The sequence below is a fragment of the Macaca thibetana genome, chromosome 1, assembly GCF_024542745.1.
Source record: "Macaca thibetana thibetana isolate TM-01 chromosome 1, ASM2454274v1, whole genome shotgun sequence".
NCBI classification, from domain to species: domain Eukaryota; kingdom Metazoa; phylum Chordata; class Mammalia; order Primates; family Cercopithecidae; genus Macaca; species Macaca thibetana.
The window spans coordinates 111706651-111718869 of record NC_065578.1 but is presented as its reverse complement, the minus strand read 5'-3'; the positions used below and the strand labels follow the sequence as shown (position 1 = coordinate 111718869).

The window sequence follows — 12219 nt, the reverse complement described above, 5'->3', positions numbered from 1 at the left end:
GTATTAACTAATTCAGTCTTCACAACAACCTTAGGTGATATGCTACAACCATCCCCAACAAATTCATCATTATCATCATCCTCCTCATTTAACAGATGAGAAACCTGAGGCACAGAGGCTAAAAAACTTGCTCAAAGCCTCACAGCTAGTATGTGGTAGAAATGGGATGTGAACCCAGGTAAACTGACTCCAGAGACTCCCTTGGTAACCACTGCTTACATCTGATCCTCTCATTTTATCAGCCTTAGGAATTATATGGTGGAAAAACCTCAGCTAAAGAATGATCCACAAAGCTGGAAGGAGCCTCAGCAATAATCTAATTCAGCACTCTCATTTTACAGAGGCCAGAGTTGCTAATGTGAATACAGTTAAATAAAACTAGGTCTAACACACATGTCTTTTTAAGATCCAGTCTAATTTGCTTTCTGCGACAACATAATAGGTATCAGGTTTTTATTTTGCTTAGTTCTAAGACTCATGCAACTGTGCTGTATCTCTCTGTGAGTGTGAATGTGTAAGTGTGTGTGTGTACACATCTGTCTCTTTCTCTGTCTCTCATATATGGTGTCAGCAAGATTTATATGTATACTGAAGAAAAGAAGGAAGTAGCCTTATGCCCATAAACAAACATTCAAATATCTTTTCCCTCAAATGAGAACATTAGCGCAAAGTTATTAAAAACAGGTCTGGGCTGGGTGCAGTGGCTCACGCATGTAATCCCAGCACTTTGGAAGGCCGAGGCAGGCAGATCACCTGAGGTCAAGAGTTCAAGACCAGCCTGGCCAACATGGTGAAACCCCATCTCTACTAAAAATACAAAAATTAGCTGGGCGTGGTGGCACACACCTGTGATCCCAGATTCTCAGGTGGCTGAGGAAAGAGAATTGCTTGAACCCAGGAGGTGGAGATTGCAGTGAGCTGAGATTGCACCACTGCACCCCAGCCTGGGAGACACAGCAAGACTCCATCTTAAAACAAAAACAAAAACAAAAGGTCTGTCTACTTGGGTATCTGTTTACACCACCTCAAGTATTCTCATCTGAGACAAGGCCAAACTAGAACTACATTAGTTAAGCTACTGGAATGGATGTTAATGAAAATGAATAACAACTTTTATATTAATAAATATTTTATTATTGAACATTTTAAAAAAGAATGTCTTTTAACATCAGAATATTATTACCAGGAGACTGGTAATAATAATAAAATTTTTGTTTTTTTTGAGATGGAGTTTTGCTCTTGTTGCCCAGCCTGGAGTGCAATGGCACAATCTTGTCTCACCTCAACCTCCGCCTTCAGGGTTCAAGAGATTCTCCTGCCTCAGCCTCCCAAGTAGCTGGGATTACAGGCATGTGCCACCATGCCTGGCTAATTTTGTATTTTTAGTAGAGATGGGGTTTCTCCATTTTGGTCAGGCTGGTCTGGAACTCCTGACCTCAGGCGATCCGCCTGCCTCGGCCTCCCAAAGTGCTGGGATTACAGGCATGAGCCACTGCACCTGGCCGAATCATTTCTACATAATTTGTTAGATGGCTTTATTTCGTTTAAATGAAATTGTAACATGATTTCAATCAAATATGTATCTGACCGTCTCTACTGTCTGTCCATCAGTCCCCCAAATTTTTGCTTTTCTGAAATAATGTCACCATAACTTGTAAAATACCACAACAAGGGAACAATAACACGAAGATTGATTATTTTCAGTAAGATGATTCACGGGCCACAATTCTAGAGGCAGCCTGGATCGCAAACCCTTCAAATGCTAATGTAGGATGATGACGTCACTGATTCCACTAAGATTCCACACTGGGAAGAAACTCCACAGAGTATGGTATGAAGGATTAACCATCAAATAGTTAAGGAATCTGTGTTTTAGCTATGCCCAGAACCTGACTTTATCTGAATTGCAAAAAAAAACTACAAATAATCCTCTAACAGAAATATAACTGGTAATGTTGTTTTGTCTTCTAATCTTCTAAGTCAGATAACTGACTTAAAAAACTTTAACAATTTAGTATCAGTTGAATACTACCAACAACAAGCCTGTCAATTTTTGTTCTATGGTTCTTCAGGGACAGTAATTCTGCCAGGAGACAATGTGTTATAGTGGAAAGCACATGGATTTTGGAATCTGACAGAGCTGAGTTTGCATCCTGGCTCTGCCACTTGCTCTTTGATCAATTTAACCTTTGAACTTCAGTTCTTTATCTATAAAATGGACATAACAATACATACTGTAACAGGAGGCTGCATGGCTTAAATGAGTTAGTGACTGGTCAGTCTCTCATTTCTCATCCTTAAAGAGCATACTTTTGGTTTCATCTGCAAGGATAATGACCCTTTTCCAATGGGTCATCATTGTCTATCATTCATATGTCTAATTTACAAACCAAAACAAGTTTACTTCTGACTTCTGGCAGGTTGATCTGCTCCAAAAAGAAAGAGATGGCCTGGCCAGTTCCTGGCAAAGTCAGTTTAGGGACACGTTCAAACCAACTTTATCTGCACAATACTTGGGCAAAGAAAAGGCCATTCTTCTTAGTTTTTTGTGCCTTTAGCATACAGGTAAATGCATGCCTTTGTTTCTACTGAATTTTAACAGGTTTTAATCAAGTCACAACTTTAACTTGTGATGACTGAGAAATGGGTTTCCTAAAAATATCACAGCTCTTTTTTACATTTAATTAAATGCATAATGGACATGTATCTACATTCGTAATTCAAGAGCAGTTACCACATTCTATTACATCAATTCATCTGTTTACATATCTGTCTTCTGTCTCACAAGACTCTGAACTCATCTGAACAACTACTCTGTCTGTTCAACTTGATCACACTTAGCACTAGGAGTCTCTGGTTCAAAGAGATACTAAAAAAATGCTGGTTGGAAAGAAATGTACAGCACTTTCAATCTCAGCCAACACAACTGGACTTTACCTTTTAGAAAATGAGAAGCCACTCAACATTTTTAACCTGGTGAAAATCATAACAAAAGCATAGTTTCAGGAAGGTTAATGCTTACAGTATAGAGCTGACTTGACTGAAAGAAAAGGGAAACAAAGAGTAGTCGGGAGAAAAATTTAACAGCATAGGTATGAGGCAAAAACGTATGAACTAGGATGGTAGCAATAAGAATGGAAGAGACTGACAAAAGAGACATTAAAAAGAATTTACTTCGTTATTTAAGAATTTACTTACTGTAAATGACTGATTTTCATTTAGGGAGGTAAGAGGGGAAATAATCCCAGATCAGTTGAAGTTTTGAGACTGGGTGACTAGAACGATGATACCAATAGCAAAAACAGGGATGTCAGAAACGGAACTGCGTTTACTGGGGAAATGATGACTGTGATATGAGACAGGCCGAATGAGAAGTAATTCAACCCCTAAGAGGAACGTGTTAAGAGTCTGTTAGTGTGGTGACAGCTAAGGGTTTAGAAGTGAAGAAGTCTTTGGGGATAGAGCCTTTTAAGGAAATTTATTCTGTGGCCTCAATTTAAGGACAAGAGGCAACAAGATGAAACTGATATATAGGGCTAGACCAGATCATTGTTATACCCTCAAACATTAAGTCAGTTAAGAACCAGATTGGTTCTGTTGTTACTTCTGTAGCACCTGCTACAACAGAAAGGACTATTTAGCAGAAACTAAGTAATGAGGGCCTCCCCCAAGCCCCCATTCTCCAACAAAAAAACCAGTTTGTGCTTCTTTCTTTTTCCTATAACCTACCTGTCAGTTATCCTTCATCCTTCTCTCCATTATCACTTACAATTCTTATCTCATGTTAAAACAATTTATCCCCGCTTCTCCTTTCTGTTCTCCTTCCCTGGCTCTCACCTTTCTTTTTTTTTGAGACGGAGTTTCACTCTTGTTGCCTAGCCTGGAGTGCAATGGCGCAATCTCAGCTCACTGCAACCTCCGCCTTCTGGATTCAAACGATTCTCCTGTCTCAGCCTCCTGAGTAGCTGGGATTACAGGCATGTGCTACCATGCCTCGCTAATTTTGTATTTTTAGTAGAGATGGGGTTTCTCCATATTGGTCAGGCTGGTATTGAACTCCCAGCCTCAGGTGATCCACCTGTCTCGGCCTCCCAGTGCTGGGATTACAGGCGTGAGCCACCATGCCTGGCCTGGCTCTCACCTTTCTATGGTGGGTAGACCCAGAGTACACTTCAGCTTCAGCCTAGTCTTTCCCAGCAGTTTTGCACATAGAATCTATGCAGATGCTCCCAAAGCTCAGGGTCAGGAATCTTTGTCTGTAGACACCATCATCCTGTGCTTTCCTATTGTCCTTTCTTGTTTCTATTAAACTCAGTAACAATTAAGGGTTGCATTCTTTAAATTCAGTAACAATTGAGAACTATATTCTTCGTGGCTCCAGAAGTTGGAAAGGATTCATTAAACAGCAAATGACACATTTAGATTGGAAGTTCTGGCTCTGTACCTGAAATGTAGAGTTTGGAAATAATTGGCAAAGATGAGCCATATTACAGCATATTGCATTATGTAGTTCGATGCCTCCTTGTAGTCTTGTTTTCTCTAACCCACAAACTCCCACCCTTCACGTTCCCCCACCTCTTCTCAACTCCCCTATCCATGTTTTCTTCTCACTCCAGTTTTGGTTGTTCCTATCGTCGCTCCTTACTTTGGGGACAGTCGGGGAGGTTGTCTTCAAAAGTAAGGTAAAAACCACTTTTAATCAAAATTACCATTAAAAGTTCCTTAAATTTCACAGAAGGTATAACTCTGCACAGTAATCACAGTATCCACGAAACCATTTATATGACATTCAGGATGGTGCTACTTAAAGAGTAGAGCTTGGAGTGGAGCAACTGACAATTCAGAAAGAAGACATCAGCTAGCTGAATCCCTTGCTTTTCTTTTTTCCTTGGACCAAAAAACTCAAGAAAGATAATTTGCATAACAAAATTATTAAATACACACACTCCAAGACAGATATACACTCTCCTAAAACTCCTTGGCTCAGATGCTTGAGATCATGACATATGCAAGCAAGCTTTCTTTCCCTCTATTTAGGACTTAGTCATATGTTGAAAAATTTAAAACAAAACCAATCAATAACTAAAATCCAACACTAAGTCTTCACCTTTGCTAAAATGCTGAAGGAGTAAAATAATGTTTAATATTAAATTCCTTAACTCACATGCCAAGTGCTAATAATAATACCTGTCAATTACTAAGTGCTTCTTATATCCCGGGTACCTTGCTTTGTGATATGTGTGCGTGTGTATGTATATTCATGTAATCCTTTTTTTTTTTTTCTCTTGGAGAGAGTATTGCTGTCACTCAGGCCGTAGTGCAGCGACGCAATCTCAGCTCACTACAACCTCCGCCTCCTGGGTTCAAGCAATTCTCATGCCTCAGCTTCCTGAGTAGCTAGGACTACAGGCATGTGCCACCATACCTGGTTAATTTTTGTATTTTTTTTTTTTCTTTGAGACGGAGTTTGGCTCTTGTTGCCCAGGCTGGAGTGCAATGGCGCGATCTTGGCTCACTGCAACCTCCGTCTCGGGGTTCAAGCCATTCTCCTGCCTCAGCCTCCGGAGTAGCTGGGATTACAGGCATGCGCCGGTTAATTTTGTATGTTAGTAGAGACAGGGTTTCTCCATGGTGGTCAGGCTGGTCTCGAATGCCTGACCTCAGGTGATCTGCCCACCTTGGCCTCCCAAAGTGCTGGGATTACAGGCGTGAGTCACTGCGCCTGGCAATTCTTGTATTTTTAGTAGAGATGGGGTTTTGCCATGTTGGCCAGGCTGGTCTTGAGTTCCTGGCCTCAAGTGATCCACCTGCTTCGGCCTCCAAAACTGCTGCGATTACAGGTGTGATCCTCTGCACCTGGCCTATTTGTGTAATCCTTAAAGAAACCTCTCCAAGTTATTTCTATCTCACAGCTGAGGAAACTGAGACTGAGCTATGGTGAAGACAGAAAATTTTTCTCTTGCCCTGGATCACACAGTGAACAGTAGCAGAGTTGGGATTTGAACCTAGGTTTGCCTTTAAAGTCTGTGTTGTAAATAACTACATTCTTGAGGCTCATAATAAATAAGCCATTTTCTCACTAAAATGCTTTAAATTGAACTTTGGAAGATTTAATTTTTAGTTAATAGCAGCAAATATTCAGAAATTTTAATTTTGTTAATTTTTTATTTTTTGAGATGAAGGTTCTCTCTTGTCGCCCAGGTTGGCGTGCAATGTTGTGATCTCGGCTCACTGCAACCTCCGCCTCCCAGATTTAAGCCATTCTCCTGCTTCAGCCTCCCTAGTAGCTGGGATTACAAGTGCCCACCATCACACCTGGCTAATTTTTGTATTTTTAGTAGAGAAAGGGTTTCACCATGTTGGCCAGGCTGGTTTCGAACTCCTGACCTCAGGTGATCTGCCTGCCTGGACATCCCCACGTGCTGGAATTATACGTGTGAACCACCATGCTCAGCCAAATATTCAAAAATTTTAAAATGGCCTTTAGAAAACAGGCTAACAAGCCGCTCCTGGGGCCAACCACCACAGACTGAACAAATTTCCTCTAGAAGCATATCCCTGCTTCCTGCTTCATGACGCCAAACACCAATTACATGGAAACCCCCAAGAAACACCATTCTGCTCCACTCAGAAAAACCAAGAATTCAAATTCTGTTCTGCAAACTAACTGGTAGCACTGCAAATGTGATTTTGCCAAGATACAAATCCAGAGAAGACCGATTGTATTATGCCCACCATAATCAATAATCAGCTTGTATAATTACACTTAGGGACTCAACGCTGTTCTGTGCCCCGTTCCTATTTTTAATGTTACTTTAAAAACACAAAATCAACTAAAAATCCATTTTAAAAGTCCCAAAGTAGATCAGTAACTTGTTAAAACCAAACACTCAGGAACTATTCTTTTTTTTTTTTTTTTTTTTTTTTTTTTTTTTTTTTTTTTTTTTGAGACAGAGTCTCACTTTGTTTCCCAGGCTGGAGTGCAGTGATGCAATCTTAGCTCACTGCAAACTCTGTCTCCCGGGTTCAAGCAATTCTCCTGCCTCATCCTCCCGAGTAGCTAGGATTGCAGGTACGTGTCACCACACCCAGCTAATTTTTTACATTTTTGGTAGAGATGTGGTTTCATCATGTTGGCCAGGCTGGTCTCGAACTCCTGACCTCGTGATCCACCCGCCTCGGCTTCCCAAAGTGCTGGGATTACAGGTGTGAGCCACGGAGCCTGGCCTCAGAAACTATTCTTGGGCAAAAATCAGTAAACAATCAGTCCCTAGTGAGCTCTTCTAAATTCACTTCATTCCTATCGGGTCAGATATTTAAAACAATAAAATCCTGAAATGATTAGCACTCATTATGTTCTTAAGTCTGGTGCAAATTTCATGACAGTAAAAATAGTATTTTCTAACCAGTAGATTTTATATATATATATATATATATATATTTTTTTTTTTTTTAACTGCTTTTTTTTTTTTAAGAGACAGGGTCTCTTTCTGCTGCCCAGGCTGGAGAGTGCAGTGGCATGATCATAGCTCACTGTAACCTCAAACACCCGGGCTCAAGCAATCCTCCTGCCTCAGCCTCCCAAGTAGCTAGGATTACAGGGATGAGCCACCACATCCTGCCTCACAGATATTTCTTTATAAGAAATTCAAAATTTTAGTCACTTAAGACACTGGAATTTCATAAGACAGCAGATGGGGAAAATCAAGTTAAATGAAGACAACAAGTAGACGGTTTATACTAACAAGTTGTGCCACATCTAATCAGTGCATTGCCTTTCAGTCTACCCTAAGGTGACAGCTTCAAACTAAGTTAAACAAACACTCATTAAGTCATACTATATACCAGGAACTGTGAAAGAGACAAAGACGAAAAACAAAAAATACTACTATCTGCCCTCAAAGAATTTATAATTCAAGGAGAGAGATCAGACATATATCCCCTGCATACTACGCTTTTCTTCATCTGGCATGACCAAACAGGTGTTGAAAAGGTTAAAGGAAAGATTTTCAAGACCCAAAAGTGTAACAAACAGATCTTGCTTACTGTGCTAAATAATAAAAGAACATTATTTGCTTTTTCCTATTAAAGCTCAGCAATCACCACAACTTTGGTTTGCTTAGTCTCTTACCTTAGTTTATTTTCTGTTCTCTGCTGATGTAATACAACTTATCTTTTTGGGATTTTCTGTTCTACTTTTAGCTTTTTCTGCTGTTATTGCAGGGAGCCCATGTTTTACCCTTCTATTGCAGCACACATTGTGTTTGCTAGAGACACCCTCCAGTTTCTTCTCTGTGCTTTCTTATTGGAGATTTGGAAACGCTCACTAAGAAGATCTGTGAGCACTCTGAAACCTTCAATTCTAACTATTCAAAAATAATTACCCTCAGGAAGTCTAATCAAGAAGGTAAAAGACAACAGTCATTACAATCACCCTCTGTGATTCCAACTCCTTGAACTTCATTGCCATCAGCTTTGGCTATAGTTGACAGCGGGGAGGTGGACTTGAGATTGAAAGCAAAAAAAAAACTATGCTAAAAATATGGTAAATTTTAATATATAAAAGTGCTAGCGATAGATGATTACTGGGGATTCAACGACATTAACTTGAGGTCAAAATCAACACTTTGCACCTGCTGAAATGAAGGCCACTTGACAAAACCTTTAGGAGCACACTAGAGGCACTTTTTGGTAAACATGAATAGCTAGAACACCTTGCCTTTATTTACTTTGATCTCTGAGATTAAAAAATTACTTTTCATCGTCTAAATTTTGATAGATGATCGTAAAACCAATCAAAATATACATGAATGTTTCCTGGGGGCGGGGGAGACACTATAAAAAAGGGGTTAGAGAGTAACCAAAGGACACAGGACTAGATTAATCATAAGCCTAGATGACTGACCCTGAATTTTCTTCAAACACTTCCTGCCTTTTGTTTCAAACTGCAGTATACCTTCAAGGTTAACTGCAGTCTCCCTGAGCAATGGACCAGCCCATCCTAGACTGGGATATACTCATTCCTAATCCACTGCTATTTATTTACTTATGTATACTGTTTCATTTGAAAACATGGTGTTATTCATTGACTGTCAAGCAACATACACTGCATTCCTGCCCACACAAAGCCAACTCTGCAGATATCCAACACACCCACCTCACTGTGAAATATAAGATGGCTTTTCATCAAGTTCTCAGAGAAGAAATAGGGTGGAAAAGGAAAAATGAAACGCAATTCAAACCTAAGAAACCCTTAGAGGCTGGGTTCTCCCAGAAGGAACAGAAAGTAGAAGAAAGGTACAAAGGGCGAGGGAGAGGAGGTCCTAGTTCTCCCTCTTTCAGAGTCCAAAGAAGTCCCAAAACAGGAGCGCTCTCGACTCCTCACAAGAGGCCAGAGGATGCGAGGGGCGGCGGGAGGAAGACTGAGCATCAGAGAATGGGGGATGGGAAGAAGTTAAGTGGGAGAAGCCGTTTCCTCGGTAAAGCTGGCTGTCTAGGTCGGTCTTTGATTTTTGCTTCGCCCCATCCCTCTTTTTTGGGAAACACTAATTTTATCTTACGGAGGAAAGCAGCTCCAGTCCCACCCTGGAGAGCAGAGACAGGTGTAGGGAGGGATGTCTGGCCTTCCGGGGGTGCAAAACGGGGTTGGGGGCGGCAGCCTAGAGAATCGGTACGGTACCTGTGAGTCCTCTCCTCCAAGGCTGAGGTGCGGGGTGGGAAGAGCCTTTGAATGAGGGGTATCAGAGGGAAGCCCCTTCTGAGGAGCTGGGAATCGACGAGGGACAAAAAGTAGCTGTGAGGACCCTCAAAGGATGAGGAGCCGCCTCCTCGGGGAATACCGGGAGGTGGAGGAGATGGCCCCGCCCCCTCAGGGGATGGGCCCAGAGGCCGTTAGGACAGCGGCGGGAAGCTACCGGTGCCCCTATACTTGCTTTGCTCTTGAGAACCCGGCCTCTCAGCCATCATCAAGCCCCAGGGAGTGTGGTTCCTACCTTTCCACGACGCACCGGGCTCCGCTCCCCTCCGCCTCTACTCCCCATCCACAGCGGCAGAGGCCCCGCCCCCTCAGCCGCCCGGCGGGGGCATTGGCATTCACCAGCGCCAATCGCCTCCTTGCTTCTCCAGCATTGTCCCCAATCCGCGCCGGCTGGAGGCGGAGCTTCTCCAATGTCATTCAGGCTCCTCCCGGGGCCCCAAGATCCCTTTTGTTTGGGAAGAGCAAGGCTGGGATTGAGCTCGCGTCACTTCCGGGAGGAAGCGCCGTCCTCGGTCCCGGGCTTCAGGATGGGCTCGTGCCCCTCCCGGCCATTGGTCTGCAACTTTCCACCTCTGCGTGGTTTCTGGGCAGGACCGTGGCTAGTGCTTAGTGCTTTTCCCTGACTGTACGGGGAGTTTAGGAAAGGAGGGCTCTGGTGGCCTGATCGATTGGGATTTTTTCCAGAATGTTAATAAATGAAGTGGGCTTTGATGTCTGCATTAGAATGAATTAGTTGTTGAAAACCTGGCTTCCTTGCTCCCCCCCTTTTTTTTTCTTTTTTCTGGACGCGACTGTGGGCGTGGTGCTGCAAGCAAGGGTGCAAAGATGAAACACCTGGAGATCACCCTTCTCTCAACCACAGTTTGTACAGAAGAGAATACTAACTTTGGGGGACATAAATCCAGCCGACCTGCTTTCCAGGCAGAAGTCGAATAATTGCAAATTTGTGTGGCAGGTTTTTCCACACTATGCTTGCCAGCTGAGGTGACTTTTTTCTGTCCTTGGCCTCATTATATTGCGGGGAATGGTGTTTGCCGTGAAGTTAAACAATGGAGAGTACAGAGGATGCAAGGAATGTCTGCCTTGTGAACACAGGAATGCAGATCTTGGTGGCAGCAAGTCTTAGGCAGGACCGAGTAACTCAGAAAGGGGAGTGGATGTATAACTAGTTGTATCCCTACCTGAAGTCAAAGTTTCTGAATTCCATTTCCACAGAATGGCTGTCAGCTCACAGATTGATTCAGCTGGTTACATTTACGATAACCACATTATTTTAAATACAATATAGTAAATATTTGAGACGAATATTTATAATGCACAAATAATGTAGTACACTTAATACATTATCCCTAAACTTAGCAATTATAATTTGCAAGACAGCATTAGGGACCTAGTACTTGCCTAGGCAAACAGTCCTCAAGGCAGATGCCGCCTGCCCCATGCAGTTTACAGTCTGACCGAGGGATGTGATCAGTCTGTGCGATTATAGTCTGAAACAAGTAAACGAGTATTTATCATGTTATCACTGTGCCATGTACTTTCATTTAAATGGTATTTGATGTCATCTTCAGTACTGTATGAGAAATCTGTCCTACAGTATAGGATAGACACCATTGTGTCCAATTTACAGATGAGAAGATAGAGATTCAGAGAAGTCAAATAAAGTCATAGAGCTAGTAAATAGTAAATAATTTCCAGTAAGGATATATGACTCCAAACTTATGCCATATTCTGCTCACTTCACACTGGCTCTCACATGGTGGACTAAGAATGGGTATGGATGATTGTAAAGCAAACATTAGAGCCAGAAGGAAAGCTCCATGCCTCCCCCTGTTGATTTTAGGCTTGGGAGGGTCATCTCTATACATGAAGGACAGCAAGACTATGTGTGGAGGTGCTCAATAGCAGCATAAGTGAATCTGGAGTAATGATGTAGGATATACCGAACTTCAGAAAGGCATCATGCCTTGTGTTCTGAACACTGACAATCTGAAAGGTAAGATGAAGGGCCCGGCACAGAGTAGGTACTCAATAAATACTGACTGGAAATAAAATGTCTGAAATGATTGCAAATATGGAGTGTTAGGTGCTGGAACAGGCAAAGGAACTTGAAAAATCCCATTTCCTCCTCCTCCCCTTTGCTCTGCCTATGGGTATGCAATGAGGAAGTGCCTCATCGCCTGACAATGAAGCAGATGTGGGAGAACAGGCTATTTTCTGCTAGCTTCTGAGTCACTCTAAGAGTTGTTCTAGTGAATCAGCTCCTCCCTTGTTTTTTGTTTTTTGTTTTTTTTTTGAGACAGAGTCTTGCTTCTTTTCGCAGACTGGAGTGCAATGGCGCAATCTCTCACTACAACCTCCGCCTCCTGCCTCCCGAGAAGCTGGGATTACAGGCACCTGTCACTGTGCCCCGCTAATTTTTGTATTTTTAGTAGAGATGGGGTTTTGCCATGTTGGCCAGG

At 42.2% G+C, this 12219-nt stretch overlaps 1 protein-coding gene across 3 annotated transcripts in view; it reads right to left on the bottom strand.

Annotated features, from left to right (window-relative positions):
• CTTNBP2NL (CTTNBP2 N-terminal like) overlaps positions 1-10234 on the bottom strand; it is a 64300-nt gene extending 54066 nt beyond the window's left edge. Inside the window, exon 1 of one of the 3 annotated variants that reach the window (XM_050747381.1) lies at positions 9993-10234. The gene's annotated coding sequence lies outside the window, so the exon portion shown is untranslated. The other 2 variants (XM_050747372.1, XM_050747384.1) reach the window with 2 other exon arrangements.
• Positions 10235-12219: the final 1985 nt, after the last annotated feature.